The 10,388-nt window shown below is 44.4% G+C and overlaps 1 pseudogene; it reads right to left on the bottom strand.

Moving 5' to 3' along the window:
- Nucleotides 1–498: 498 nt before the first annotated feature.
- The window catches only part of LOC115199603 (thioredoxin reductase 2, mitochondrial-like), a 47,871-nt pseudogene continuing 37,981 nt past the window's right edge, over nucleotides 499–10,388 (bottom strand).

Below are 10,388 nucleotides of genomic sequence, written 5' to 3'. Positions count from 1 at the left end.
TAAGACAGAAAATACCTGAGCTGCATTTTGACATGTTCTGCTAAGTGTGTTTCCAAGCTAGATTTAATATGTTTGCTCCATTTTTGAGGGAAATAAAAACACAAACCCTTTCACTGTTGCAAAATGGGTTCAATATCACTATTCTTGAGCCACTCAATTAACTTTAATCGCTAGTGGTCTGAGGGCAGATTCCAGATTGACACGGGCCTCAGTTCAGGGGTGAAGCTGTTTGGGGATCCTAAGGAGTTTCTGGGTTTGTGAGAGCCCTGTCCTTAACCAAACAAACACAGAGGAATTTGTGCCATTGTTGATGCAGAGGGTTGAGTGACAGGGCTGCATAGCAGAGGAGCCTGTCAGCAGAGCTGGAGAGAGGTCAGTGTGACCACCCCTACGTGCTACTCACTGACCTAACAACCAGCGAGACCGACTCCCAGACAAAATACACGCACACACATGGACACAGGCACAGACAAAGGCACCCACGCACATGGACACACACAGAGGACATCATTATTTTAATGGGAGTCATCAGTGCAATCTCATATTTTATTTCTTCCTTTACACATAAATAATGCAGTACGAAGCTTCATTGTAAATTAGGCTACTCTATTTACAGTAACTAAAGTTGGTCGCCAGGTGTCATCAGACATGCCCTCCCCAGTTGTGGGTTTTAGTGCAAGTCATCATTAGCTGGCGACCTGAAAGTTTAACCCTGACCCCAGTGAGCGACTAAGCACTACGTTCTGCAAGGCTGACACGGTTGTCCAATTCAAGACCCAAGCCATTGTCTGTATATCAACAACAATGAATAAAGACATTGCAAACATTACAAACAATTCAGCTACAAATATGATTCTGACTTCTAAAAAAAAATGTTGCGTTTGTGCAGACAAAAGAGGACAGAGTCAGAAATAAAAAACATCGTAAACGGACAATACTGCACGATACATTATTATCTGTATGTAGCCTTGGGCTCAGAGGCAGTCTAGTCTCTAGACCGAGTGCCTCGTTAAGCAGAGACATTTACTTATTTATCTATCCATGACAAATACAACAGTTAGTCAGTGTTTTGCATGTCCTGAGCCTTGCAGCTAAGAGCATGTGGGCTAACTTTGTGCTGTTCTGTGGGTGATAGAGTCAAGCTGTTGCTGCCGAGCGGGGGTCAGGGTCCTTCAGTCAGCACCCCGTCCCTGAACAGAGCACACAGGAATCCCCCCCTCCTTCGACACCTTCTCCATACCCTCCGCTACCTCTCCCCATGGCCTGGCTGCATCCCTCACTCACAACCCCTGGTCCATATAAACCTGGTAGCTCTGCTGCTCCCTTCTCTCCTCCATCTCTCCCTCCACCGCCCGTGCTGTGCGCTGTCACTCCCCTCGTCAGGAACATTAATCAGGCCAGGCAGATCCCTCTTAGACCCCTCACCTCCACCACTCCCTACTCTGCTCAACTCAATTCAACTGCATGACTTGTCCAGCACTGCATAGTTCTATGCTTCCAGTGGAAAGGGTGATTGGGTGAAGAGTGGACTCATGAAAAAAGACGTACTTGACATTGTTTGAAGACTTGAATAGTACGACAGAAGGTATGTGACTATTAAAAAAACAGTATAATGCCATTTAAGTCAAATAAACAAAATGGCCTTCTCGAGAGGGTAGGGTGATGACTCTTTATTTACACGGCTGGCAGTTCAGCTCAATGTTATCAGTTGGCACTACAAGTCTCCATGGCCTCCACATTTATTCAATTACAGATATCTTAAATATGGATTAAAACGTTTAAATGTGGACCTTGAATGCATGAGGGCTTATTCTTCATACAGACTTCACAAACCTATCATTTCTTGACCAGCAAGGAAGAAAAAAGGGCAATACCGCCACCATTAGGTAGTGTTAGGTACCTCCACTACTGTGGCCCGGTCCAGGCAGTTCTCTCAGTCTCCATCGCTCCCATAGAGGGAGGGATTGGGTTGCCAGAGACTGCTGGCCAAGGTATCCCCACACACAGACTTGACAGAGGCTGTTATTGCAGTCCCACCGTATTCCTTTGTGCATTGGAGTTGAGAGGGGTGAGGGGAGGGGAGAGGGGCAGAGTGCTGGAGAGGGGCAGCAGCACTGGCCAGGCCCCGGCTGGGCCCAGCGCTACACCTCTCTGACTGACAGTCGGCCCGCCGACTGTTTGTGTGTGTCCATGGGAAACGGGGTGGTGTCACAGCGGCGACGGCCATGAGAACATCAATCAGTGTCGCCCGGGCAACGCATGTATCACTCAAGACTAATGGACAGGAAGCACAGGCGGAGAAACAACAATATTTGCAGAATATATTTCAGAAACATTAGTTGCACGGCTTTCTCTCTCTCTTATACAGTTCTGTTTCAACAAACTGGAATGGGCCCTAATCCTGATTTATGAGCCTGTTTATTTAAAGGACGATGCTTGCGGCTGGACGTTTCACTAACCTGGATCTAGAACTCGTTATGGCTTTCAGAGAGGGAGTAGAGGAGAGTACATACATTATGGGGCTAAATTGGATAACCATCGCCTGGTTAATGAGGCCACAAGTCAAACCTGACACAAATCTGGCTTTCCCTGCATATAGCATTACAGCCATGACCTGGAGGACCCTGCAATGATACAACCCAGTCAGGCACGAGAAACTGTGCCTTAGTATTCATAAAGAGTCTCATAGTAGGAGTGCTGATCTAGAATCAGGTCCCCCCTGTCCATATAATCTTATTCAATAGTACCTAGAAGGAAAAACTGATCCTAGATCAGAAGTCCTACTCTGAGACTATGAATACGGTCCCTGAAACGCCGATGAACTGAGAGACATTTTAGGCTGATCGAGAGAGCAGCTATAGGATTACATGGACCGTTATGTCGAATTTAGGAGAGCAACGCCACTTTTTCCCTGTCTCTATGAAGAGGTTCCTTCCCGTGTGCTCAAGTGTGTTGAGAGAAGGGGGTGCTTAACCTCAGCAGCCGGTAACCGTGGCGTCCAGCCCTGAGCGCTTGCTGACGTTCACTTTGGTTAGCTCCTCGGCACAGGTGGGGTGGATCCCTACGGTCTCTGTCAGGTGAGTGAGGGTGGCTCCACACCTGGAGAAAGACACACAGACACCTCATTCATATTGCTGTCCTGACAGCAACACACATTCTCCCATCTTTAAGTTTCTCTTATTAGTATCCCTCTGCTGCTGTAATGATAAAGGCTCACCTTGTCACCTATATAGTCACGTTTATTTAGTGTCTACAACTTACATGACATCTAATGTCCATTCATTTTGTGTAGATTATTAATCTACAGATCCAACATATGTTAGTTTAAGTAATTTACATTAGACTCAATAGGTTTTAAAAAGCACTTTAGCAGTTTCTTAATTTGCCACAACAGAACACTATCGTCTATTCTGAGTGCCTATCTAACTCCATCTAGCAGAGTGGTTGACTTACTGGAAGCCCATAGCGAAGCCCTGAGTGACCTCTCCAGCATTTGAACCGGTGAAGTGCAGGCCCAGAATCCTCTGGTCTCCATCCCGCTCAAACACCACCACAGGCAGGGAAAGAAACAACATTACACACCCCCCACCCCAAACCTCCAGGCTACAGTCCAGAGGCAAAATAAGGCTATTCAACTACACTATATGCTACCCAGTATGGATGATCTGAGGTAAGGCAGCAACATTCACATAACTTTCCCAAAATTCACAGATTTTCCAGATCTCCAGGAATCCTGGTGGAAAATTCCTGAAAACAGGAGGGAATAAGCAGGTCATTGAAGTACCGAAGTGAAACCAGAGTTTGTGTCCATAGAAGAATTTTACAATAGTTGCTTGTGTTAGAAGGTAGGCCCTACATCTTAGATCGTTCACTAGAACCTGGTATTACAATACTATGCTTTCACAACACTTTAAAAAGGTACATTTGAGATCCTGGTTTCATGCTGTGTTTTATATTGAGCCAGTGAGCATGCCGACACAAGTCGCAGGCCAGGCCATGCACACAGGCAGCTGTCAGGACCCATGGTGCACCTCTCCTGCTGCGGTGCTTTAGATCACACAGCGCCTGTCAGCACCTGATACACACCTCAATCAGGCCCTCTGCTCACCTGTCAATCACACACAGGAGCTACGCATCACTCTACAACAAGCTGGGGCTCTCTGGGTGCAAGTGTTAGCAGCTGGCACACTGCACACACAGAGCGAAACACACATGACTTTGCATAAAGTAGTAAACAGAGGAACACCTGCATTCACAATCCTGTAAGAACTGAAAGCTTCCCCAACAAACCACAATTTTCTCAAATCTTCTTCAAACCCAAAACACTTCAAATGGGCCAAGTTTGAATAGCAGCTACCATGTTAGTGGTTTAGGATTAGGTGTACTGTACTTCCATGGAATCCTGGATGGATGTCTGCTCTCAGCCTCCTCCTCTGACAGGCCCACACAGCCATACACTAGAGGGGTGAACACTGTGGTGGCAACCTTCAGACACAATCGATCAGAGAGCACACAAAGTCTTGTTACATTATGTCCTATCAGGATAGACAGCCCCACACAGCAGTGTTCCAGTGGGGTGGCAGCCTGACAGACAGAGATACAACTAGGGTTGGACATTTGTGGGAATATTCAGAGGTGGAAACATTCCGTGGGAATTAATGGGAATATATGGGAACTAACGGAAATACGCAAATAAATATTAATACCATTTAAAATGTAGATGTCTTTTGCATTGGATATATTTACCATATATGGAGACAAACAAACCTTTCACCTTATCATAAGTAGACAATTGCAAATTATTAAATCCTTACAATAGAAATAAAAAAAACTATTTAGTTACAAATTGAACTTTAAATGAGTTGACTCTTCACATGGGATGATTTCACTGAACAACAAATGGGGATATTGAATGATCGCCAATGATCCATCACATCTGCCAAAAACATTTTCAACATACATCTGTAAAATGATAACCAAAGCTTTAGTTTCTAGACTGTCTTCCTCTCAGGCTTCCATGTCTTCTCCCTGGACCGCCTCAATGTCCATCTCTTGAACATCAGACTCTGAGGCCTCATCTTCATTGTCACTTTCCAACCTTGTTGAGGATGGCTCGTTGCCAGGCACAAAAAGCCTCAAATATGCCCGGATGGCCACCAATTTTTCAACCCTTGTATTGGTCAGCCTGTTGCGTGCTTTGGTGTGTGTGTACCCAAACAAGGACCAGTTGTGCTCTGAGGTGGCTGATGTTGGTGGGATTTGGAGGATGAGGGAGTCAACAGGGGAAAGAGCCTCAGATCCACAAAGTCCCTTCCAACAGGTGACTGATGAGACATGTTGGCACGACTGCCATATTGCATCGCCATCCCAAAGCCCTTGCTTGGAAGTGTACTGCGCCAGACTGCCAAGAACCTTGTCCTCATCCAGGCCAAGGTGGCGAGACACGGTAGTGATGACACCATAGGCCTTGTTGATCTCTGCACCAGACAGGATGCTCTTGCCAGCATACTTGGGGTCCAACATGTACGCTGTGGCCTGTATGGGCTTCAGGCAGAAGTCTTCACGCTTTTTGATGTATTTCAGAACTGCAGTTTCCTCTGCTTGGAGCAACAGTGAAGTGGGCAGGGCAGTACGGATTTCTTCTCTTACATCTGCAAGCAGAGTCTGAACATCAGACAGGATGGCATCGTCTCCCTCAATCCGTGCAATGGCTGCTGCAATAGGTTTCAGGAGTTTCAGGCTGCTTACCACTCTCTCCCAAAATACATCATCCAGGATGAACCTCTTGATGGGGCTGTCCATATCGGCAGACTGTGATATGGCCATTTCTTGGAGAAACTCCTTCCCCTCCAGGAGACTGTCAAACATGATGACAACACCACCCCAACAGGTGTTGCTGAGCAGATTCAATGTGGTGCTCTTATTCTTCTCACTTTGCTTGGTGAGGTAGATTGCTGCTATAACTTGATGACCCCTCACATACCTAACCATTTCCTGGCTCTCTTGTAGAGGATCCATTGTTTTCAGTGCCATGATGTCCTTGAGCAGATTCAATGCATGAGCAGCACAGCCAATGGGTGTGATGTGAGAGTAGGACTCCTCCATTTAGACCAAGCAGCCTTCATGTTTGCAGCATGGTCTGTCACCAGTGCAAATACCTTCTGTGGTCCAAGGTCATTGATGACTGCCTTCAGTTCATCTGCAATGTAGAGACAGGTGTGTCTGTGCTCTTGTAGAATACTGGTTGAGGGGTGGAGATGATATAGTTAATTATTCCTTGCCCACGAACATTCGACCATCCATCAGAGATGATTGCAACACAGTCTGCTTTCTCTATGATTTGCTTCACCTTCACTTGAACTCTGTTGAACTCTTCATCCAGCAAATAACTAGATAAAGCATGTCTGGTTGGAGCGGTGTATGCTGGGTGAAGAACATTCAGAAATCTCTTCCAATACACATTGCCTGTGAGCATCAGGGGTGAACCGGTTGCATACACAGCTCGAGCAAGACATTCATCAGCATTTCTCTGACTACGTTCCTCCAAAAAACTTTGATTCCAGGACGACCATGAGCTGTTGCTATCGATAAGGTGTCGGATTCATAATATTCACCTCGAATAGAAGTAGAGGGACTTTTGTCTGAGGTTGCTTGTTGTGAGCACTGAGGGAACTTTATGCACTTGGCCAGATGATTCTGCATCTTTGCTGCATTCTTCACATATGATTTGGCACAGTATTTACAAAATGTATACAGCATTTCCTTCTACATTAGCTGCAGTGAAATGTCTCCACACATCTGATAGTGCCCATGGCATTTTCCTGTAAAGATTAGAAAAATAAAACAAAAAAAAGAGTAAAAAAAATTCATAAATACAATTCCATGTACAGATAAATAGTTAAGCAGTTAAGATTAAACAACTCCTTTGAAAGATACATGTTTTAAAATGAAACATATATGGAAACTGGTGAATTAACACTCCTCAGTTAGCAGGCTCAAGCAATCTAGAACACACATGGTAGCAAAAACTAACTAGCAGAAATTGTTCATTTAGAAATGATTTAAACACACTTTGAATGTGTATGTATCAGTTAGTTTTTGTATGTCATAAAATATATTCAACCCACCCAGTATTGTAATCAAAACTTATCAGAAAGCATGTAGTCCTTGGCTCAGACAGTGTAGTAGTGTGGCCTCAATAGCATCTCATTAGTGTGCAAGATCTTGAGAATCAGCTGTACATGTGATGGAAGAGTTCACTGCACATGTGATGGAAGAATGCACTGTGTATGCAGAGGGTTGCAATTCCATTGAATTGGGGATAGTTTAACCAAAATATGACCTAGAATTGCCTTGTGTATCCCACAAAAAAGGTTCACTGTTATAAGCCAACTTTTTTGATGAATTTAAGCAAAATTCCCCCAATTTCCGGGCTTAACTTCCCATGGAACATTCCCAAAAAGTTTCCAACCATTTGCAACCCTAGATACAACAAACAAAGTTATAGCAGGATAAATAGGCAGAGCCATACTGCAGGCCTGTCACATCGCCTACTGTATCTTCCAACATCTACAATAAGCACAATAAAGTGGTCACAGAGCAAAGCTACAAAAGACCACAAAAAGAGTAACGAGACGAAGAACCCAAACAATGGGCATTTAAGCATGTCTGTCTGTCATTATGAATAGTTTTGGAATTAACATTTGGAAAAGGGTGCAGACGTGCAGTGTGTACCATTAAAACCATATGATTCAGACCAGGCTGCATAATCCAGGGAAAACAACTTCTAGGCATTAAAATCACACTCCACAGAAACTGAAAACAAACACTTCAAAGGTCTCATACAGACAAGCTGTGGAGAGATGGGGGGAAATCATGGGAGTAGTGTGTGTGTGCCTATGGGGTGTGTGTGTGTTTTAGATTTTACTATTCTTGTGGGGACCAGAAGTCCTCACAAGGATAATAAAACAAGGAACATTCAAACAATTCGGGACATTTCGCCGGTCCCAACAAGGAAAAAGGCTATTTTAGGCTTAGGGGTTAAGGTGAGGGTTACAATTAAAGTTAAGGTTTAGGGTTTGGGGAAAAAGGAAAAATTGATCAATTCTTTGGTCCCCACAAGGATAGTAAAACAAACGTGTGTGTCTATGGCGTGTACTGTACAGTGCATTGCAAAAGTATTCATCCCCCTTGGCGTTTTTCCTATTTTGTTGCATTACAACCTGTAATTTAAATTGATTTTTATTTGGATATCATGAAATGGACATACACAAAACAGTCCAAATTGGTAAAATGAAATAAATTAAAAAAAACTGAAAAGTGGTGAGTGCATATGTATTCACCCCCTTTGCTATGAAGCCCCTAAATAAGATCTTGTGCAACCAATTACCTTCAGAAGTCACATAATTAGTTAAATAAAGTCCACCTGTGTGGAATCTAAGTGTCACATGATCGGTCACATGATCATAGTACATATACACCTGTTCTGAAAGGCCCCAGAGTCTGCAACACCACTAAGCAAGCGGCACCATGAAGACCAAACTGCTCTCCAAACAGGTCAGGGACAAAGTTGTGGAGAAGTACAGATCAGGGTTGGGTTATAAAAAAATATCAGAAACTTTGAACATACCACAGAGCACCATTAATTCCATTATTAAAAAACAACAAACCTGCCAAGAGGGCCACCCACCAAAACTCCCAGACCAGGCAAGGAGGGCATTAATCAGAAAGGCAACAAAGAGACCAAAGATAACACTGAAGGAGCTGCAAAGCTCCACAGCGGCGATTGGAGTATCTGTCCATAGGACCACTTTAAGCCGTACACTCCACAGAGCTGGGCTTTACGGAAGAGTGGCCAGAAAAAAGCCATTGCTTACAGAAAAAAATAAGCAAACACGTTTGGTGTTCGCCAAAAGGCATGTGGGAGACTCCCCAAACATATGGAAAAAGGTACTCTGGTCAGATGAGACTAAAATTGAGCTTTTTGCCCATCAAGGATTGCACTATGTCTGGAGCAAACTCAACACCTCTCATTGCCCCAAGAACACCATCATGGGGAGGTTTTCCATCGGCAGGGACTGGGAAACTGGTCAGAATTGAAGGAACGATGGCGTTAAATACAGGGAAATTCTTGAGGGGAAACCTGTTTCAGTCTTCCAGAGATTTGAGACTGGGATGGAGGTTCACCTTCCAGCAGGACAATGACCTTAAGCATACTGCTAAAGCAACACTCGAGTGGTTTAAGGGGAAACAGTTAAATGTCTTGTAATGGCCTAGTCAAAGCCCAGACCTCAATCCAAATGATAATCTGTGGTATGACTTAAAGATTGCTGTACACCAGCGGAACCCATCCAACTTGAAGAAGCTGGAGCAGTTTTGCCTTGAAGAATGGGCAAAAATCCCAGTGGCTAGATGTGCCAAGCTTATAGAGACATAACCCAAGAGACTTGCAGCTGTAATCGCTGCAAAAGGTGGCTCTACAAAGTATTGACTTTGGGGGGGTTAATATTTATACATGCTCAGGTTCTGTTTTTTTTGTCTTATTTCTTGTTTGTTTCACAATAAAAAAGATTTTGCATCTTCAAAGTGGTAGTCATGTTGTGTAAATCAAGTGACACAAACCTCACAGAAATCCATTTCAATTCCAGGTTATAAGGCAACAAAATAGGAAAAATGCCAAGGTGGGTGAATCATTTTGCATGCCACTGTATGTGTGTGTGTGTCTGTCTATGGTCTGTCTGTGTGTGTGTGTGTGTGTCTGTCTGTCTATGGTCTGTCTGTGTGTGTGTGTGTGTGTCTGTCTGTCTATGGTCTGTCTGTCTGTGTGTGTGTGTGTCTGTCTGTCTATGGTCTGTCTGTCTGTGTGTGTGTGTGTGTGTGTCTGTCTGTCTGTCTATGGTCTTTCTGTCTGTCTGTCTGTCTGTCTGTCTGTCTGTCTGTCTGTCTGTCTGTCTGTCTGTCTGTCTGTCTGTCTGTCTGTGTGTGTGTGTGTGTGTCTGTCTGTCTGTCTATGGTCTGTCTGTCTATGGTCTGTCTGTCCGTCTGTCTGTCTGTGTGTGTGTGTGTGTCTGTCTGTCTATGGTCTGTCTGTCTGTGTGTGTGTGTCTGTCTATCTGTCTGTCTATGGTCTGTCTGTCTGTCTGTCTGTCTGTCTGTCTGTCTGTCTGTCTGTCTGTCTGTGTGTCTGTCTATGGTCTGTCTGTGTGTGTGTGTGTGTCTGTCTGTCTATGGTCTGTCTGTCTGTCTGTCTGTCTGTGTGTGTGTGTGTGTCTGTCTATGGTCTGTCTGTCTGTCTATCTGTCTGTCTATGGTCTGTCTGTCTGTCTATGGTCTGTCTGTCTGTCTATGGTCTGTCTGTCTGTGTGTGTCTGTCTGTCTATGGTCTGTCT

This window comes from Salmo trutta, chromosome 9, assembly GCF_901001165.1.
Source record: "Salmo trutta chromosome 9, fSalTru1.1, whole genome shotgun sequence".
NCBI lineage: Eukaryota > Metazoa > Chordata > Actinopteri > Salmoniformes > Salmonidae > Salmo > Salmo trutta.
The sequence above is the reverse complement of the archived record's forward strand: the minus strand, read 5'-3'. Positions and strand labels throughout refer to the sequence as shown.